The following is a 21767-nucleotide window of genomic DNA, read 5'->3' as shown; positions in this document are numbered from 1 at the left end:
ATGCCCCCCTCCCCGTGAGATGTACCTCCAATTATAACCCGAGAAGACCTAATGGCTTTTACATATTAGAACGGATTTAAAGGGATGGTTTGCGTCAGATAATTACAGGAGCTAGCTTTTCAGTGCGAAACCCAGATGATAGATAAAAATCACGAATAAAAATCAGAATGGTTTTAAAGAGAGGGTTTGTGTCATGTAATTACAGGAGTTCGCTTTCTGTGCGAAACCCAGATGATAGATAGTTAATTGGTATCTACAGGGGAAAAAAAGGATTATGTTTTTATGATAATTCAAGAATAATGTACATTTACTTACCATCATAATTCTTTTGTTGTTCTCCATTAGAAAAACTAATAAATTTAACAATAAATGGTTATCATTTCAAGTTGTTTTTTTCAACTGATCTAGAAAAACTAATTCCATCTTGATTTATATCGAAAAAACACGAGTATAAGCCCTCCAGCTGTAAACCAGTATTTCTAGAATGAGACCATCCTTTGAATACGCAATATAAGGAATTTCGAATATTGAACCAGGAAAGAAAAAAAAAACAGGTTATGATGATGGATGAACGAACTTGCTACAGCACATATCCTTTAAACCAGTCTGATTGCATTATATAATCTCAACCATAGTTTTAAAACATGTTTGATCGCTTTATAGGTCCATAATATAAAGGGATTGGTCGCTTTATACGACCTGTCTTTCAATCGATAGGATCATTATTACTTATAGAACACTATAACTTCCAATTTCAAATCAAATAAGCACCATTTGATGTTTATATGACCGTCCTTCACTTTTGACGCTTAAAAAGGAATTAGAGCTTACAATGTTCAACCAAATGAGCTTCTTATAAAGTTAAACAACCATCCCATCCTTAAAAACCTTAAATACCCCCTGGGCATAACTTACAACCCTTGCCTGTAATCTCTGGGGTTTGTTTCAACCCAAGAAGCCTTGTTATGCAATATTTAGACTATTTTGAATAGAATGGCTATCTCAAAATTTATATTAGATACATTTTGGGACAATACCACGTGGGTGGTGGGGGGACGGGAGGGTAGCTGCCTCTCATCACTTTGACTCTTAAAAAAACCACTAGAGCGTCTGATTACCAATCCAATGAGTCCCCTCCAAAGTTTATATGACCACGCTTTCTATAAAACCTTATATACCCCCAGAGCATAACTTAGAACCCTTACCCTGAGGGATGGGGAATTTGTTATCCTATAAGAAATATTTTCCAGACATTTCAAATACATTGAATAAAATGGCTATCTTAAAACTTTGATTGGAAGTGTTTGGGGAAATAATGGGCTTGGAGGGGAGTGATTCTCCGTTTGTTTACTTTCGGCTATTGAAAAGGGCAATACCCCTTTCAATTTCCAATCGAATGAACCCTTTTTGAAGTTTTTACGAAAACGCTTTCTATAAGAACCTTATATACCCCCAGGGTATAACTTGTAACCTTAGCCCTGATAGCTATGGGGGGGGGGGGCTTGTCATACTCAAAGATATAATTTCTGGACCGTTCAATTACGTTCAACAAAATGGCTATATTAAAATGTTGATTGGAAATGTTTGGAGAAATTACGGGCACGGGGGAGGGGGGGCATTCACCTTCCCATAGCTTTTATCTAGGCTAAATAGTCAAAAGGAATATTTCAAAATTTTGATTGGATGTGTTTAGGGAGATGGAGGGCGTGAGAGGGGGGTTAGTTCCCTCCATTCACTTTCGACTATTGAAAAGGATCTTAGAACTTTCAATTTCCTACCGAATGAGTACTTTTTGAAGTTTCTACGACAACTTTTTCGATACGAAGTGCCTGGTCTAGAACAAAAACCAAAAATAATACATTTTGCCAACATCATTCTTTACTTAGGCAGCGCTATTGCGCTGCCTATTATTAACAAATGATTCGGGGCTCTCAACTGACCTTTACACTTAAGCCCCATTTACAATGAAATCTTACTGCTTGGATACAAGTATCGATGAACAGATACGTATCTTGACATCGTTCAATTAGAATGGATACAAAAGAAAGTAGTCCGAGTATGAAACGACAAACTGGTAGCCTGTTTAACTTTTTTCAGGGCAACAAAAGAGAAATGGGATGTTTTTTTGTTTTTTTTTGGGGTGCTTGGTATTAACCAAAACTAGTATAGAGACATTTGTTTTGGGTAGGGTATTTATTTTTGCAAAATTGCGAATAATGTTCTTTTTTTCAATGTGAATTAAGTCTACAAAGATAAATGAATCTATTGATAAATCTTCAAAATGGTGACAATTTAATACAAATATTAGTGGATTAAACATTAAAATAAAAAAAGGTAATCAACAAAAAGTAAAGAGTGTTTTTAAAGTTCAGGGTGAGCAGAATTTGTCTTTTAGAAGAATAATACCTTAAAACCAACAAAATTACTATGAATAAAACCCAAACCAAACAGTCTTTACACCAACATATTTAACGTCAAAATATTTTATGTAAAAAAAAAGTCAAAAATATTTTTACCGAAATTATCGCAAATAAGTGTTCCTTCACCGCATCCCTTAGACCTTTGCCCTCTAAAGACTAGAGTAGGCTATCATTTGTACTTTACTGATAACTATACCGTACTGACAACAAAACCTTATTTTCTTTCCTTTAAGTTTAAGCACTATTTTGAGCTTTTGACATTTATAAAACGAAAAACGGTTCTAACGTATTTAAATACAATTCTTTGACATGTTCTGGAGGATCTACATCGTACTTTTAGCCCCTGAGATAAAGAAAATTGTATAAAAATGTAGACAAAGATTTACAGTTTGACCTACAAGCATCTTTGTGTCTAAAGTACCCCGAGTTCATTCACTACCTTAACATCAAGGTGGGCCAAGTTACTTCATCAATTACCCTCTGCCGCACTCTACTTCCTGCTTTGAGAAATAAAATTAAAAAAATTTAAAATTAAATAAAATACAAAAAATTTAAGTAAAAATAAAAATTTAGGTTTTGGATCAACATTAGGTGTAGAAGGCTGGGATATAAACAGAGGTCTCTGCAGCTCTCCCTCTTCTGCTCTGAAAAAGCAGAAAAGAAATTGAGGTTTTGGGTCAAAATTAGGGGTAGAAGGCTGGAATATAAACAGAGGTCTCTGCAGCTCTCCATATTCTGCTCTGAAAAAGCAGAAAAAAAATTGAGGTTTTGGGTCAAAATTAGGGGTAGAAGGCTGGGATATAAACAGAGGTCTCTGCAGCTCTCCATCTTCTGCTCTGAAAAAGCATAAAAAAAAATTGAGGTTTTGGGTCAAAATTAGGGGTAGAAGGCTGGAATATAAACAGAGGTCTCTGCAGCTCTCCATCTTTTGCTCTGAAAAAGCAGAAAAAAAATAGAGGTTTTGGGTCAAAATTAGGGGTAGAAGGCTGGGATATAAACAGAGGTATCTGCAACTCTCCATCTTCTGCTCTGAAAAAGAAGAAAGAAAATTGAGGTTTTGGGTAAAAATTAGGGGTAGAAGGCTGGGATATAAACAGAGGTCTCTGCAGCTCTCCATCTTCTGCTCTGAAAAAGCAGAAAAAAAATTGAGGTTTTGGGTCAAAATTAGGGGTAGAAGGCTGGGATATAAACAGAGGTCTCTGCAGCTCTCCATCTTCTGCTCTGAAAAATCAGAAAAAAAATTGAGGTTTTGGGTCAAAATTAGGGGTAGAAGGCTGGGATATAAACAGAGGTATCTGCAACTCTCCATCTTCTGCTCTGAAAAAGCAGAAACAAAATTGAGGTTTTGGGTAAAAATTAGGGGTAGAAGGCTGGAATATAAACAGAGGTATCTGCAACTCTCCATCTTCTGCTCTGAAAAATAAGAAAGAAAATTGAGGTTTTGGGTAAAAATTAGGGGTAGAAAGCTGGGATATAAACAGAGGTCTCTGCAGCTCTCCATCTTCTGCTCTGAAAAAGGAAAAAAAAAATTGAGGTTTTGGGTCAAAATTAGGGGTAGAAGGCTGGGATATAAACAGAGGTCTCTGCAGCTCTCCATCTTCTTCTCTGAAAAAGCAGAAAAAAAATTTAGGTTTTGGGTCAAAAATAGGGGTAGCAGGCTGGGATATAAACAAAGGTCTCTGCAGCTCTCCATCTTCTGCTCTGAAAAAGCAGAAAAAAAATTGAGGTTTTGGGTCAAAATTAGGGGTAGAAGGCTGGGATATAAACAGAGGTCTCTGCAGCTCTCCATCTTCTGCTCTGAAAAAGCAGAAAAACATTTGAGGTTTTGGGTCGAAATTAGGGGTAGAAGGCTGGGATATAAACAGAGGTAGAAGGCTGGGATATAAACAGAGGTATCTGCAACTCTCCATATTCTGCTCTGAAAAAGCAAAAAGAAAATCGAGGTTTTGGGTAAAAATTAGGGGTAGAAGGCTGGGATATAAACAGAGGTATCTGCAGCTCTCCATCTTCTGCTCTGAAAAATAAGAAAAAAAAGTGAGGTTTTGGGTCTAAATTAGGGGTAGAAGGCTGGGATATAAACAGAGGTATCTGCAACTCTCCATCTTCTGCTCTGAAAAAGAAGAAAAATAAAAATTGAGGTTTTGGGTAAAAATTAGGGGTAGAAGGCTGGGATATAAACAGAGGTCTCTGCAGCTCTCCATCTTCTGCTCTGAAAAAGCAGAAAAAAAAAATTGAGTCTTTGTATTAAAATTAACTTCTTAAAATGTCGGGGCTTTGTCCAGCTGGCTATAAGCAGGTACATGGCTAGAATTTTATTCTTGATTCTCCATTTTAATTAGTGATTTTTGGAAAATCCTCATATGCCAACTTTGATGGTTATATACGATATTGGGTCTTTGGTACCCAGTCCGATCACTGAGAGAATCTAAAATTAGAATAGCAGCTTACTAGTTGTGGTCCCATAAGAAAATCAGTAAATAGAACAGACGGCATGATACTATTGTCATGTTCATAAGGTATTGGTATTAGTTTGCAATAAGTACGGAGAAATGGGACCCCTGTGAAAATTTTCCTCAGTTAAACTACCATTCAGCCAAAAAAAATTTACGAAGTTACATTTTTAGTTTTCGGAGGAGGGGAGAGGGAGTTGAGATATTACATTTTTTTAAAAATTTTCACCAGTATTCTTCCATCTATTTTACCTATGTATCAAAAAATAATGTATCAAAATGTATCTAATGTATCTAATGTATCAAAAAATAAAGAATATATTTATACTTAAACCAAAAAAATAAAATAAAACACCCAATAATTGGGTGTTTTATTTGTTACAAAATAAAACACCAAAAACGTTTGAGTCAGCTGTTGCAGAACATGTTTATAGTTTTCCTCATCACAGTATTTTATTTGATCAAACAAAATAGTAGATACGTCTGTAGGACTTTTACAAAGCTTCAGGGAAACTTTAGAAATAAAAAAGATAATATATGGGGGTATTAGTGTCAATAGAGATAAAGGGGAATTTTGGATCAATTCAATTTATAACATTGAATTAAAAAGCAGGTAAGATATTCAACCAGTACTGATTTTAAAAATAGTTCTGAAACGAAAGATAACCTTGCGAACAAAGGTCAGAAGGGGTTAAATGTTGGGAAAAGTAAACGAACTGCAGCTAAACTTGCAAGCTAACGAATCCGTTCAATCTATAATTCAAAAATTGGTTAATGAACTTGTGAGATTTAATTAGGGGTTATGGGCCGAGGGTTAGCTGACCTTTATTGTTTTGGCTTAAGTATAAATATATTCTTCATTTTTTTTTTTTTCAATTTACATACTGTGAGAAGGCGAGTTGAATTATTATAGACATTCGATTTTGTTTATACGCCAGTACATGGAAGTGTATATTTAATATGTGAGTTTTGTTTCCTATTTATTTGTATTTTTTCTTTTGTTTTTTTTTCTTTCTCTTTATGCGTTTAGTATGTTTCATTTTGATGTAAGTTAAGTTTTAAAAAAAAATATTTTTGTTTCATTTTCTCTTTTTTTTCGTTGAGAAAGGCTCCCGGACGTGGGGCCAAAATATTTGGAGTATGTTTGTTTAATTAAATGTTTATTTTATTGTATTTCTGCTTTATAAAAATTAAAACCTTTTTTTCTTGCTTAATTTTTCGTAAATGGAAAAGCAATGTGGTCTAGGAAATTATTTAGTTCTGACAGTTCTTATTAGGATTCAATTTTCCTGGACCTAAAAAAAACAAGCTGCTGCCCCGACTACCCAAAGGGCAGTAGTAAGTATCTATTTAATTTGCTTACACATATAGGAATCTCCATGTTATTTGCTTACACATATAGGAAAAACATTTCCAGATCATGTACTTATGGATTTGCTTGCCTTATGTTCCTTGGTGTCTTTCCAGAGCATGTACTTATGGATTTGGGTGGATTATGTTCCCTCCCATGCTATTCTAGGAGCTTATGTTCCTTTCTATGCTATTAAAAGGGCTTATGTTCCCTCCCATGCTATTTTAAGGGCTTATGTTCCCTTCCATGCTATTCTATGTTCCCTCCCATGTTATTCTAAGGGTTTATGTTCCCTTCCATTCTATTCTATAGCGCTATGTTCCTTCCATTGTTATTCTATGGGACCTCTAGACGTGATTAAACACGTTATGAAACTATGTGTTATTTGCTTATGTCCCGTTGGTACCATTCCAAACGAGCGAGGATTCCCCTCCTGTTCCTAAATATTGCAAAAAAGATAGCAGTATGAACGGGGATTCCCCCCACAAATTTGTTTCAACTCCAAGTTTTCCAACCAGAGTGTTTTTTTTTCGAGCTGACACCTGTTTTTTAGGCAGCCAATCAGAGAACTGCTTACATATGATTTTCCCTTTGCATAACAATTCGTCATTGAAATTTCGTATAAAATGTTCATGCACTACAATTTAATTTCCATTATATTTTAACATATCGAGCATAGTACACTGCATATTATTAACTTTGAAAACAATGGATATTTCATTTGTCAATGTGAGTATAGTTTACTGAATTTCTTAGATAAAAATCATGTATTTCCAGATAAAAAGCATTTACCAGTAAATTCAAATTTCAGGGGGACTTATCCCCCCTCCCCCCACCCCCAACAATAAAAAAAACCCATTCAATGGTATACTCGTTAGAAAACGCAAAGTACGCTTTTTTCTTCTATGTAAACAAAAACCACCCCCACCCTGCTCTGTAGAAATAGTTATTTAGTTAAAAAAAAAATGTCCTTTTTTCCAGTTATCAAAAATCTTTTTATGATATAAATATAAGCTTCTGTGTTACAAGAAATGGTCACTTTCGGAGAACAGGCTTCGCATGCTCATTTTATCACAGAGATTAAAACCATATGTGTTTATAATTACAGAAGAGGGTCCCTTTTTGGAACCAAAATTTCAAACGTGTCGTATCTGAAAACAAAAGCTTGGTGATTAAGACGGGATTTGTCTAATTCTAGCTGGAAACTCAGAATTGATAGGGGGCAAGATAAAAAAGGGGTAATTAGTGATTGGATAATTTTTTAACGTGAAATCTCTGAATAAAATATTTTTGGAGAAATTATTTAAAAGGTATAGTTTATTTATTCTAAAGATAATGACATAGGCCTCAACAGAAAATCATTTTAATACTTTTCCACAGGGGGATTTCCACTAGGTATGTTAAGATTCAAGCTAATTCTTGTAGGCTACCTTTCAAAATAGCTTTACGGGGGGGGGGGCGGGAGATACACACTACACTCGGCTCATAAATTTGACATCGTGTCTGAGCTTTTTCTGAAAGACTTTAGACTACTGTAATTATTTAAAAGGTATAGTTTATTTATTCTAAAGATATTGACTTAGGCCTCAACGTCAAATCATTTTAATACTTTTCCCCAGGGGGATTTCCACTAGGTATGTTAAGATTCAAGCTAATTCTTGTAGGCTACCTTTTAAAATAGCTTTACGGGGTTTGAGGGTGTCGACTTATTCTGTTTTTTTTTTGTTTTTTTTTTGTTTACTTGGTGGTCATTCAAAAAGCGAGGATTTTTGTTAAATAAGTAATTCTTGTACCTTTTAAAATAGCTTTACGGGGTTTGAGAGACTCTGAAAACAACTTCAACCGTGGCCCACCCCCCTCCCCGCGATCAGAAATTAAATTAAAAAAAAAAGCTTCTGTAACTGAAAGTAAGGAGCAACATCAAAACTTAAAAACGGACAGAAAATAGAGGCTGTTTCCAAAAGATTTAGGATTCATTAACTTTAGTGCTGCCAGTCAAATACTATGGGTTTGAGAAAATTGTCTGATTATCGAAAAATGAAGAAACACCTTCCAAAAGTCGAAAGGAATGGGATTGTCTTGAGGGGGGAATTTTCCATAGAAGAGGTGGAGGGTATTTTTACATGAAAACAACTTCAACCTTGCCCCGCCCCCCGCGATCAGAGAGTAAATTATAAAAAAAGTTTCTTCAACTGAAAGTAAGGAGCAACATCAAAACTTAAAAACGGACAGAAAATAGAGGCTGTTTCCAAAAGATTTAGGATTCATTAACTTTAGTGTTGCCAGTCAAAAGCTATGGGTTTGAGAAAATTGTCTGGTTATCGAAAAATGAAGAAACACCTTCCAAAAGTTGACAGGAGTGGGATTGTCTTGAGGGGGGAATTTTTCATAGAAGAGGTGGAGGGTATTTTTACATGAAAACAACTTCAACCGTGCCCAGCCCCCCACGAACAGAAATTAAATTATAAAAAAAAGTTTCTTCAACTGAAAGTAAGGAGCAACATCAAAACTTAAAAACGAACACAAAATAGAGGCTGTTTCCAAAAGATTTAGGATTCATTAACTTTAGTTTTGCCAGTCAAAAGCTATGAGTTTGAGAAAATTGCTTGATTATCGAAAAATGAAGAAACACCATCCAAAAGTCGACAGAAATGGGATTGTCTTGAGGGGGGGGGGGAATTTTCCATAGAAGAGGTGGAGGGTATTTTTACGTGAAAACAACTTCAACCGTGCCTAGCCCCCCGCGATCAGAAATTAAATTATAAAATAAGTTTCTTCAACTGAAAGTAAGGAGCAACGTCAAAACTTAAAAACGGACAGAAAATAGAGGCTGTTTCCAAAAGATTTAGGATTCATTAACTTTAGTGTTGCCAGTCAAAAGCTATGGGTCTGAGAAAATTGTCTGATTATCGAAAAATGAAGAAACACCTTCCAAAAGTCGACAGGAATGGGATTGTCTTGAGGAGAGAATTTTCCATAGAAGAGGTGGAGGGTATTTTTACGTAAAAACAACTTCAACCGTGCCCAGCCCCCCGCGATCAGAAATTAAATTAAAAAAAAAAAAATTTCAACTGAAAGTAAGGAGCGACATCAAAACTTAAAAACGGACAGAAAATAGAGGCTGTTTCTAAGAGATTTAGGATTCATTAACTTTAGTGTTGCCAGTCAAAAGCTATGAATTTGAGAAAATTGCCTGATTATTGAAAAATGAAGAAACACCTTCCAAAAGTCGACAGGAATGGGATTGTCTTGAGATTATCGAAAAATGAAGAAACACCTTCCAAAAGTCGACAGGAATGGGATTGTCTTGAGGGGGGGATCAAACCTTAAAAACGGACAGAAAATAGAGGCTATTTACAAAAGATTTAGGATTCATTAACTTTAGTGTTGCCAGTCAAAAGCTATTGGTTTGAGAAAATTGCCTGATTATCGAAAAATGAAGAAACACCTTCCAAAAGTCGACAGGAATGGGATTGTCTTGAGGGGGGAATTAGTTTTAACAAGAAATGTCTGAAAAGTATTTTTTGGGTAATGGCGCGATGACTTTTCATCGGTCAGAGATGCAACAATGGTACTGTTTTTTAATAGCATGGAAAAGAACGACTATTGAATGCCTCGCTCTTTAAGTTAAGAGGTGAAATCAAGACCAAAGAACGACTATTTAACACAGAGACAACACACATACAGAGACAACACACACATAGTGACGACACACGCACAGAGACGACACACACACACACAGAGACGACACACACACAGAGACGACACACACACACACAGAAGACACACACACACACAGAGACGACACACACAAAGAGACGACACACACAGAGACGACACACATAGAGACGACACACACACAGAGACACCACACACACAGATACGAAACACACAAAGAGACGACAAACACACAGAGTCCACTCACACACATAGAGGACAAACACACAGAGACGACATACACAAAGAGACTAATCACACACAGAGAGGACAAACATACAGAAACGACACACACACACAGAGACAGAAAGAGACGAATCACACACAGAGAGGACAAACACACAGAAACGACACATAGAGACAACATCCACACAGAGACGACACACACACTCAGAGACGACACACACACAGAGACGACACACTCAAAGTGACGACTTACACATAGAGACGACACACACACAGAGAGAGGACAAACACACAGAAACGACACACACACACAGAGACGACACACACATAGATACAACACAGACACAGAGACGACACCCACAGAGACGACAACACATAGAGAGACGACACGCACACAGAGACGACAACACATAGAGAGACGACACGCACACAGAGACGACAAACACACAGAGACAACACACACACAGATACGAAACACCCACAGAGACGACACATGCACGGAGACGACACACACACACACACACACACAGAGTCCACTCACACAAAGAGAGGACAAACACACAGAGACGACAGACACAAAGAGACGAATCCCACACTGAGAGGACAAACACACAGAAACGATGCATAGAGACGACACATGCACAGAGACGACAGATACACAGCACACACACAGAGTCACACACACACACAAAGAGACAGACACACAGAGACGACACACACAGAAATACGACACAACACAACACATAGAGAGACGACACACACACACAGAGACGCACAATAAAACACACACACAGAGACACAAACACAGAGACACACACAGATACGAAACAAACATAGAGACGACACACACATAGAGACAACACACACACAGAGACAACATCCACACAGAGACGACAAACACACAGAAACGACAGACACAAACACAACACAGAGACGACACACAAATAACACAACACAGACACAGAGACGACACACACACACAGAGACGACAACACATAGAGAGACGACAGGCACACAGAGACAACAAACACACAGAGACAACACACACACAGATACGAAACACTCACAGAGACGACACATGCATAGAAACGACACACACACAGAGTCCACTCACACACACAGAGAGGACAAACACACAGAGACGACAGACACAAAGATACGAATCACACACAGACAGGACAAACACACAGAAACGACACACACACACACACAGAGACGACACACACATAGAGATGACACACACACAGAGACAACAACACATAGAGAGACGACACGCACACAGAGACGACAAACACACAGAGACAACACACACACACAGATAAAAAACAAACACAGAGACAACACATGCACAGAGACGACACACGAACAGAGTCCACTCACACACAGAGAGGAAAACACACAGAGACGACAGACACAAAGAGACGAATCACAAACAGAGAGGACATACACACAGAAACGACACATAGAAACGACACATGCACAGAGACGATACACACACACACAGAGTCAACACACACAGAGAGACGAGACACACACACAGAAATGACAAACACACATATAGCACGACACAAACAAAGACACGACACACACACACAGATACGACACACACTTAGAGAAGAAAAAAAAATAGAGACAACACACACACAGATACAACATCCACACAGAGACGACACACACACACAGAGACGACAAACACACAGAGACGACACACTCAAAGTGACGACTTACACATAGAGACGACACACACACACAGACGACAAACACACAGAAACGACAAACACACACACACAGACGACACACACATAGAGACAACACAGACACAGAGACGACACACAGACACAGAGACGACAACACATAGAGAAACGACACGCACACAGAGACGACAAACACACAGAGACAACACACACACACAGACACGAAACACCCACAGAGACGACACATGCACAGAGACGACACACACACACACAGAGTCCACTCACACACAGAGAGGACAAACACACAGAGACGACAGACACAAAGAGACGAATCACACACAGAGAGAACAAACACACAGAAACGACACATAGAGACGACACAAGCACAGAGACGATACACACACACAGAGACAACACACAAATAGAGACTAGACACGCACACAGATATGACAAACAAACATATAGACGACACACACAAAGAGACGTCACACACACACAGATACGGAACACATATAGAGATGACACACACATAGAGACAACACACACACACAGAGACAGCATCCACACAGAGACGACACACACACACAGAGACGACAAAAACACACAGAGACGACACACTCAAAGTGACGACTTACACATAGAGACGACACACACACAGACACGACAAACACACAGAGTCAACACACATATAGAGACGACACGCACACAGAGACAACAAACAAAAACAGACAACACACACACAGAGACTAACAACACACAGAGACGACACATGCACAGAGAGGACAAACACACAGAAACGAAACACACTCACAGAGATGACACACACATAGAGACAACACAGACACAGAGACGACACACGCACAGAGAGGACAAACACACAGAAACGACACACACACACACACAGAGACGACACACACATAGAGACAAAACATACACAGAGACGACAGACACACAGAGACAAAACACACACGGATACGACACAAACACAGAGGCGACACACACACACACAGAGAGACGAACAATAATACAGAGAATAAACACAAACAGAGACGACATACCCACAGAGATGACACACACATTGAGACGACACACGTACATACACGACACACAAACAGAGTCATAGTGAAAGAGATATCCAAAAAGTTGGGTTGATCTAGGTTCACTTAGAGTGGCGTGCCACTCTAAGTGAACCTAGATCAACCCAACTTTTTGGATATCTCTTTCACTATGACTCTGTTTGTGTGTCGTGTCTGTGCGTGTGTCGTCTCTATGTGTGTGTCATCTCTTTGGGTGTGTCGTCTCTGTTTTTGTGTCTTCTCTGTATGTTGATTTGTCTCTGTGTGTGTGTTTGTCGCCTCTGTGTATGTGTCGTCTCTGTGTGTGTTTCGTCTCTGTGTGTCTGTCATCTCTGTGTCTGTGTTGTCTCTATGTGTGTTTCGTCTCTGTGTGTGTGTGTGTCGTTTCTGTGTGTTTGTCCTCTCTGTGTGTGTGTCGTCTCTGTGTCTGTGTTGTCTCTATGTGTGTGTCGTCTCTGTGTGTGTGTGTCATTTCTGTGTGTTTGTACTCTCTGTGGGTGTGTCGTCTCTTTGTGTGTTTCGTATCTGTGTGTGTGTTGTCTTTGTGTGTTTGTCATCTCTGTGTGCTTGTCGTCTCTCTATGTGTGTTGTTTCTGTGTGTTTGTCGTCTCTGTGTGTGTGTCGTCTCTATGTGTTAGTCGTCACTTTGTGTGTGTCGTCTCTGTGTGTGTGTGTCGTCTCTTTGTGTGTGTGTCGTCTCTGTGTCGATGTTGTCTGTCTGTTTGTGTGTTGTCTCTATGTGTGTGTCGTCTCTACGTGTGTTTCGTCTCTGTGTGTGTGTGAAGTCTATTTGTGTGTGTTATCTCTATGTGTGTTTGTAAGTTATTTGTTTAGGTATCTTTTCTCTGTGTTTGTGGCTAGTCTCTTTTCATGTGTCGTCTCAATGTGTATTTTCTTTGTGTTTGTTCTCTCTGTGTGTGATTAGTCTCTTTGTGTCTGTCATCTCTGTGTGTTTGTCCTCTCTATGTGTGAGTGGACTCTGTGTGTGTGTGTCGTCTCTGTGCATGTGTCATCTCTGTGGTTGTTTCGTATCTGTGTGTGTGTTGTCTCTGTGTGTTTGTCGTCTCTGTTTGCGTGTCGTCTCTCTAAGTATTGTCGTCTCTCTGTCTGTGTGTCGTCTCTGTGTCTGTGTTGTCTCTATGTGTGTGTCGTCTCTGTGTGTGTGTGTGTCGTTTCTGTGTGTTTGTCGTCTGTGTGTGTGTGTGTCGTCTCTATGTGTAAGTCGTCACTTTGAGTGTGTCGTCTCTCTGTGTGTGTCGTCTCTGTATGTGTGTGTCTTCTCTGTTTGGATGTTGTCTCTGAGTGTGTGTTGTCTCTGTGTGTGTGTCGTCTCTATGTGTTTTTCCTATCTCTGCGCGTTCGACGTCTCTTTGTTTGCGTCATCTCTATGTGTGTTTGTCGTTTTTCTGTCTATGTATCATCTCTTCACATATGTTGTGTCTGTTTGTGTTTTTCAAGTCTGAGAAGGTTTAGTCTACATTTGTTTTTTCTAGATGGGTGTCCTATCTGGACTCGATTCGTCGCTTTGTGTGTGTCGTCTCTGTGTGTTTCTCCTCTGTGTGTGTGAGTGGACTCTGTGTGTGTGTGTCGTCTCTGTGCATGTGTCGTCTCTGTGGGTGTTTCATATCTGTGTGTGTGTTGTCTCTAAGTGTTTGTCGTCTCTGTGTGCGTGTCATCTCTCTATGTGTTGTCGTCTCTGTGTGTGTGTCATCTCTATGTGTGTCGTCTCTGTGTGTGTGTGTCGTTTCTGTGTGTTTATCCTCTCTGTGTGTGATTCGTCTCTTTGTGTCTGTCGTCTCTGTGTGTTTGTCCTCTTTGTGTGTGTGAGTGGACTCTGTGTGTGTGTCGTTTCTGTGCATGTTTCGTCTCTGTGAGTGTTTCGTATCTGTGTGTGTGTTGTCTCTGTGTGTTTGTCGTCTCTGTGTACATGTCGTCTCTCTATGTGTTGTCGTCTCTGTGTGTGTGTCGTCTCTGTGTCTGTGTTGTCTCTATGTGTGTGTCGTCTATGTGTGTGTGTGTCATTTCTGTGTGTTTGTCATCTCTATGTGTGTGTCGTCTCTATGTGTAAGTCGTCTCTGTGTCTGTGTCGTCTCTGTGTGTTTGTGTCGTTTCTGTGTGGATGTTGTCTCTGTGTGTGTGTTGTCTCTATGTGTGTGACGTCTCTATTTGTGTTTCGTATCTGTGTGTGTGTGTGTGTGACGTGTCTGTGTGTGTGTCGTCTCTATGTGTGTTTGTCATTTCTGTGTGTGTTGACTCTGTGTGTGTGTATCGTCTCTGTACATGTGTCGTCTCTATGCGTCGTTTCTGTGTGTTTGTCCTCTCTGTGTGTGATTCGTCTCTTTGTGTCTGTCGTCTCTGTGTGGTTGTCCTCTCTGTGTGTGAGTGGACTCTGTGTGTGTGTGTGTCGTCTCTGTGCATGTGTCGTCTCTGTGGGTGTTTCGTATCTGTGTGTGAGTTGTCTCTGTGTGAATGTCGTCTCTGTGTCCGTGTCGTCTCTCTATGGTTTGTCGTCTCTGTGTGCGTGTCGTCTTTCTATGTGTTGTCGTCTCTGTGTGTGTGTCGTCTCTGTGTCTGTGTTGTCTCTATGTGTGTGTCATCTCTGTGTGTGTTTGTCGTCTATGTATGCTGTTCGTCTCTGTGTGTGTGTCATACCTATATGCAAGTCATCTCATATTGTTTTCCGTATCTGTGTGTGTGTCGAGTGTGAGTATTGTTTTCGTCTCTGTGTGGATGTATTGTCTGTGTGTGTGTTGTCTTAATTTGTGTGTCGTCTCTAAGTGTGAGTCGTCTATGTGTGTGTGTGACTTCCCTTTGTGTGTGTCGTCTCTATGTGTGTTTGTCATTTCTGTGTGTGTATCTCGTCTCTCTGTGTGTGTTGACTCTGTGTGCGTGTGTATCGTCTCTGTGCATGTGTCGTCTCTATGTGTCGTTTATGTGTGTTTGTCCTCTCTGTGTGTGATGTGATTCGTCTCTTTGTGTCTGTCGTCTCTATGTTTTGTCCTCTCTGTGTGTGAGTGGACTCTGTGTGTGTGTGTGTGTCGTCTCTGTGCATGTGTCGTCTCTGTGTGTGTTTCATATCTGTGTGACTGTTGTCTCTGTGTGTTTGTCGTCTCTGTATGAATGTCGTCTCTATGTGTGTTTCGTATCTGTGTGTGTGTGTGTCGTCTCTGTGTGTGTGTGTCGTCTCTGTCTGGATATTGTCTCTGTGTGTGTGTTTTCTCTATGTGTGTGTCGTCTCTATGTGCGTTTCGTATCTGTGCGTGTGTGACGTCTCTATGTGTGTTTGTCATTTCTGTGTGTGTGTCTCGTCTCTTTGTGTGTGTTGACTCTGTGTGTGTGTGTATCGTGTCTGTGCATGTGTCGTCTCTATGTGTCGTTTCTGTGTGTTTGTCCTCTCTGTGTGTGAGTCGTCTCTTTCTGTCTGTGTGTGTGTGTTTAGTTTCTGTGTTTTTGTCCTCTCTGTGTGTGATTAGTCTCTTTGTGTCTGTCGTCTCTGTGTGTTTGTCCTCTCTGTGTGTGAGTGGACTCTGTGTGTGTGTCGTCTCTTTGTTTGTTTCGTATCTGTGTGTGTGTTGTCTCTGTGTGTGTGTCGTCTCTGTTTGTCTGTCGTCGCTATGTGTGTCGTCTCTGTGTGTATCGTCTCTATGTGTGTTTCGTCTCTATGTGTGTGTGTCTCATCTGTGTGTGTGTGTCGTCTCTGTGTGTGTGTCGCCTCTGTGTGTGTGTGTGTGTCGTCTTTGTGCATGTGTCGTCACTATGTGTGTGTCGTCTCTGTATGTGTGTTGTCTCTGTGTTCAATAGTCATTCTTTGGTCTTGATTTCACCTCTTAACTTAAACAGCGAGGCATTCAATAGTCGTTCTTTTCCATGCTATTAAAAAACAGTACCATTGTTGCATCTCTGACCGATGAAAAGTCATCGTGTCATCCCCCAAAAAATGCTTTTCAGACATTTCTTGTTAAAACTAATTCCCCCCTCAAGACAATCCCATTCCTGTCGACTTTTGGAAGGTGTTTCTTAATATTTCGATAATCAGGCAATTTTCTCAAACCCATAGCTTTTGACTGGCAACACTAGACTTAATGAATCCTAAATCTTTTTGGGAAATAGCCTCTATTTTCTGTCCGTGTTTAAGTTTTGATCCCCCCCCCCTCAAGACAATCCCATTCCTGTCGACTTTTGGAAGGTGTTTTTTCATTTTTCGATAATCTCAAGACAATCCCATTCTTGTCGACTTTTGGAAGGTGTTTCTTCATTTTTCGATAATCAGGCAATTTTCTCAAATTCATAGCTTTTGACTGGCAACACTAAAGTTAATGAATCCTAATTCTTTTGGAAACAGACTCTTTTTTCTGTCTGTTTATAAGTTTCGATGTTGCCCCTTACTTTCAGTTGAAGAAACTTTTTTTATAATTCAATATCCGATCACGGGAGGCTGGGCATGGTTGAAGTTGTTTTCACGTAAAAATACCCTCCACCTCCTCCATGGAAAATTCCCCCCTCAAGACAATCCCATTCCTGTCGACTTTTGGAAGGTGTTTCTTCATTTTTCGATAATCGGACAATTTTCTTAAACCCATAGCTTTTGACTGGCACCACTAAAGTTAATGAATCCTAAATCTTTTGGAAACAGCCTCAATTTCTGTCCGTTTTTAAGTTTGGACGTTGCTCCTTACTTTCAGTTGAAGAAACTTTTTTTATAATTTAATTTCTGATCGCGGGGGGCTGGGCACGGTTGAAGTTGTTTTCACGTAAAAATACCCTCCACCTCTTCTATGGAAAATTCCCCCCCTCAAGACAATCCCATTCCTGTCGACTTTTGGAAGGTGTTTATTCATTTTTCGATAATCAGGCAATTTTCTCAAACTCATAGCTTTTGACTGGCAACACTAAAGTTAATGAATCCTAAATCTTTTGGAAACAGCCTCTATTTTCTGTAGGTTTTTAAGTTTTGATGTTGCTCCTTACTTTCAGTAGAAGAAACTTTTTTTTTATAATTTAATTTCTGATGGCGGGGGGCTGGGCACGGTTGAAGTTATTTTCACGTAAAAATACCCTCCACCTCTTCTATGAAAAATTCCCCCCTCAAGACAATCCCATTCCTGTCAACTTTTGGAAGGTATTTCTTCATTTTTCGATAATCAGACAATTTTCTCAAACTCATAGCTTTTGACTGGCAACACTAAAGTTAATGAATCCTAACTCTTTTCGAAACAGCCTCTATTTTCTGTCCGTTTTTAAGTTTTGATGTTGCTCCTTACTTTCAGTTGAAGAAACTTTTTTTTATACTTTAATTTCTGATCGCGGGGGGATGGGCACGGTTGAAGTTGTTTTCGTGTAAAAATACCCTCCAGCTCTTCTATGGAAAATTCCCACCTCAAGACAATCCCATTCCTGTCGACTTTTGGAAGGTGTTTCTTCATTTTTCGATAACCAGACAATTTTCTCAAACCCATAGCTTGTGACTGGCAGCACTAAAGTTAATGAATCCTAAATCTTTTGGAAACAGCCTCTATTTTCTGTCCGTTTTTAAGTTTTAATGTTGCTCCTTACTTTCAGTTGAAGAAACTTTTTTTTTATAATTTAATTTCTGATCGGGGGGGGGGGTTGGGCGGGCTACGGTTGAAGTGGTTTTCAGAGTCTCTCAAACCCCGTAAAGCTATTTTAAAAGGTACGAGAATTACTTATTTAACAAAAATCATAGCTTTTTGAATGACCACAAAGTAAACAAAAAAAAATACACAGAATAAGACGACACCCTCAAACCCCGTAAAGCTATTTTAAAAGGTAGCCTACAAGAATTAGCTTGAATCTTAACATACCTAGTTGAAATCCCCCTGTGGAAAAGTATTAAAATGATTTGCTGTTGAGGCCTAAGTCATTATCTTTAGAATAAATAAACTATACCTTTTAAATAATTTCTCCAAAAATATTTTATTCAGAGATTTCACGTTAAAAAATTATGCAATCACTAATTACCCCTTTTTTGATCTTGCCCCCTATCAATTCTGAGTTTCCGGTCAGAATTAGACAAAGCCCGTCTTAATCACCAAGCTTTTGTTTTCAGATACGACACGTTTGAAATTTTGGTTCTAAAAAAGGACCCTTTTCTGTAATTATAAGCACATATGGTTTTAATCTCTGTGATAAAATGAGCATGCGATGCCTGTTCTCCAAAAGTGACCGTTTTTTGTAACACAGAAGCTTCTATTTAGATCAGAAAAAGATTTTTGATAACTGGAAAAAAGGGCATTTTTTTGAACGAAATAACTATTTCTACAGAGCAGGGTGGGGGTGGTTTTTGTTTACATAGAGGAAAAAAGCGTACTTTGCGTTTTCTAACGAGTATACTTCTGTATGGGTTTTTTATTGTTGGGGGTGGGGGGCTAAGTCCCCCTGAAATTTGAATATACTGGTAAATGCTTTTTATCTGGAAATACATGCTTTTTATCTAAGAAATTCAGTAAACTATACTCACATTGACAAATAAAATATCGATTGTTTTCAAAGTTAATAATATGCAGTGTACTATGCTCGATATGTTAAAACATAATGGAAATTAAATTGTAGTGCAAGAACATTTTATACGAAATTTCAATGACGAATTGTTATGCAAAGGGAAAATCATATGTAAGCAGTTATCTGATTGGCTGCCTAAACAACTGGTGTCAGCTCGAAAAAAAAAACAATCTGGTTGAAAAACTTGGAGTTGAAACAAATTTGTTGGGGGAATCCCCGTTCATACTGTTATCTTTTTTGCAATATTTAGGAACAGGCGGGGAATCCTCGCTCGTTTGGAATGGTACCAACGGGACATAAGCAAATAACACATAGTTTCATAACGTACTTAATCACGTGTAGAGGTCCCATAGAATAACAATGGAAGGAACATAGCGCTATAGAATAGCATGGAAGGGAACATTAATCCTTATAATAGCATAGGAGGGAAAATAGAATAGCATGGAAGAGAACATAAGCCCTTAAAATAGCATGAGAGGGAACGTAAACCCTTATAATAGTATGGGAAGGAACATAAGCTCCTAGAATAGCATGGGAGGGAACATAATCCACCCAAATCCATAAGTACATGCTCTGGAAAGACACCAAGGAACATAAGGCAAGCAAATCCATAAGTACATGATCTAGAAATGTTTTTCCTATATGTGTAAGCAAATAACATGGAGATTCCTATATGTGTAAGCAAATTAAATAGATACTTACTACTAAGGGCTCAACTAACCAAGAACTGACTTTAGTTTTTGATTTTAAGCATCGGTGTGAAAATTATAATTATCATGTTTCTGTTTACGATATTCCTCTGATCATTTTAGACCACCCGCAAAATAATCTCTGAGTAATCACAAGTCTAAATTGACACAAGTCACAATCACAAGTCAAATTAATACATTGATGATAGCATTCAGGCTGCGCATTAGTGCTGCATAAATAAAAGGTGATGTGGGCACAACGACTTTTTTTTGTTTTTTTATTTTTTGTATAGACCAGGGCACTTCGTATGGAAGTTGTCGTAGGAACTTCAAAAGGGGCTAATTTGATTTGACATTGAAAGGGCTAATGCCCTTTTAATAGTTGAAAGTGATTGGAGGGCAACTTTTTGTTCTTAAAGCTTAATCTTATTAAATTTTAATGTTCTAATTAAACAACCCTTGTGTTTCGGGAGTCGTTCTTAAAGAATTGGGACAAAATTCAAACTTTAGCGTGAAGAGTGAGGCGTTGAGAAGGGGAGAATCCTTCTCATATGCGTAATAATTTCTGTTCATTTTAAGCTTCAGTGTTGTCCCTTACTCTCAGTTGAAAAAACTTTTTTTTTTATTTAATTTATGATCGTTTTTTAAATAATGCCGGGAAATATTGCTCCACCTCCATGGAAAAATCACCCCCTGCCCACGGAAATATCCTCTACAATTCAATCCCGGTAAAAATTTACCCAGGAAAATTACCTTAACATCTCCACGCGTAAAATTGAATTGGCAAAGACAAAGCAAGACGCATAAAAAGGATTTTGTATAGGAATTCTGGCCAATTCCCCCAGTGTAAACTTTCCCCTGAAAAGTTCACCCCCGGGAAGCGTCTTTTACAGTGGAGAATTCTCCCTGTGGAAAATCCCCCCAGTAGATATCTCCCCCCTCCCCCCGTCCGAAAATGTAAGCATACTTCCCAATAATTAATATTATACGCAAACAACGGACAAATTTTATAACAAAATACCTATCCCCAGGGACTGTGGGGAGTCATGTTGTCTCCAAAGGCATAGTTATTAGGCCTCTCAACTAGACTGAACAAAATGGATATCTAAAAATTTTGATACAGCAATTTTAGGAAGAAAACGGGCGTGGAGGAGGCCTAGCTGCCCTCCAATATTTTTGGTCACTTAAAAAGGGCGCTAGAACCTTTAATTTCCGTTCGAATGAGCCATCACCCAGTATTATAGGATTCCATTTCGATAAAATCACCCCTAGGAAAAACTAAAAAAAAACTAACAAACTAATAAACACACATCGGTGATATTCCTTCTGAAAAAAACAACACAAAATTCTAAATTTTTGGAGATAGGAGCTTGAAATGTCTACAGTAGGATTCTCTCATACACTGAATCTGATCGTATGATTTTCATTAAGATTCTTTGACTTTTAGGGGGTGTTTTCTCCCTTTTCGAAAATCAGTCAAATTTTCTCAGGCTCAGAGTCTTTGAAGAATAACACAAATTTAATGAAATTTATATATTTAGAATTAGCATAATAATTACATTTTCTACATACATCTATTGATATTAAAAATTTGTTTTTTAGAGTTTCGGTCACTATTGAACCGCATCGCTCCTTACTTACAGTTCGTTACCACGAAATATGTTT

At 38.8% G+C, this 21767-nt stretch overlaps 1 protein-coding gene across 1 annotated transcript in view; it reads left to right on the top strand.

Moving 5' to 3' along the window:
- LOC148943370 (glutamine synthetase-like) overlaps nt 1-21767 on the top strand; it is a 92130-nt gene that overhangs the window by 67214 nt on the left and 3149 nt on the right. The gene's annotated exons all lie outside the window — the stretch shown is intronic.

The sequence above is a fragment of the Artemia sp. Qi Xiang Cuo genome, chromosome 15 (genome assembly GCF_049724085.1).
Source record: "Artemia sp. Qi Xiang Cuo chromosome 15, ASM4972408v1, whole genome shotgun sequence".
NCBI classification, from domain to species: Eukaryota; Metazoa; Arthropoda; class Branchiopoda; order Anostraca; family Artemiidae; genus Artemia; species Artemia sp. Qi Xiang Cuo.
The sequence above is the reverse complement of the archived record's forward strand: the minus strand, read 5'-3'. Positions and strand labels throughout refer to the sequence as shown.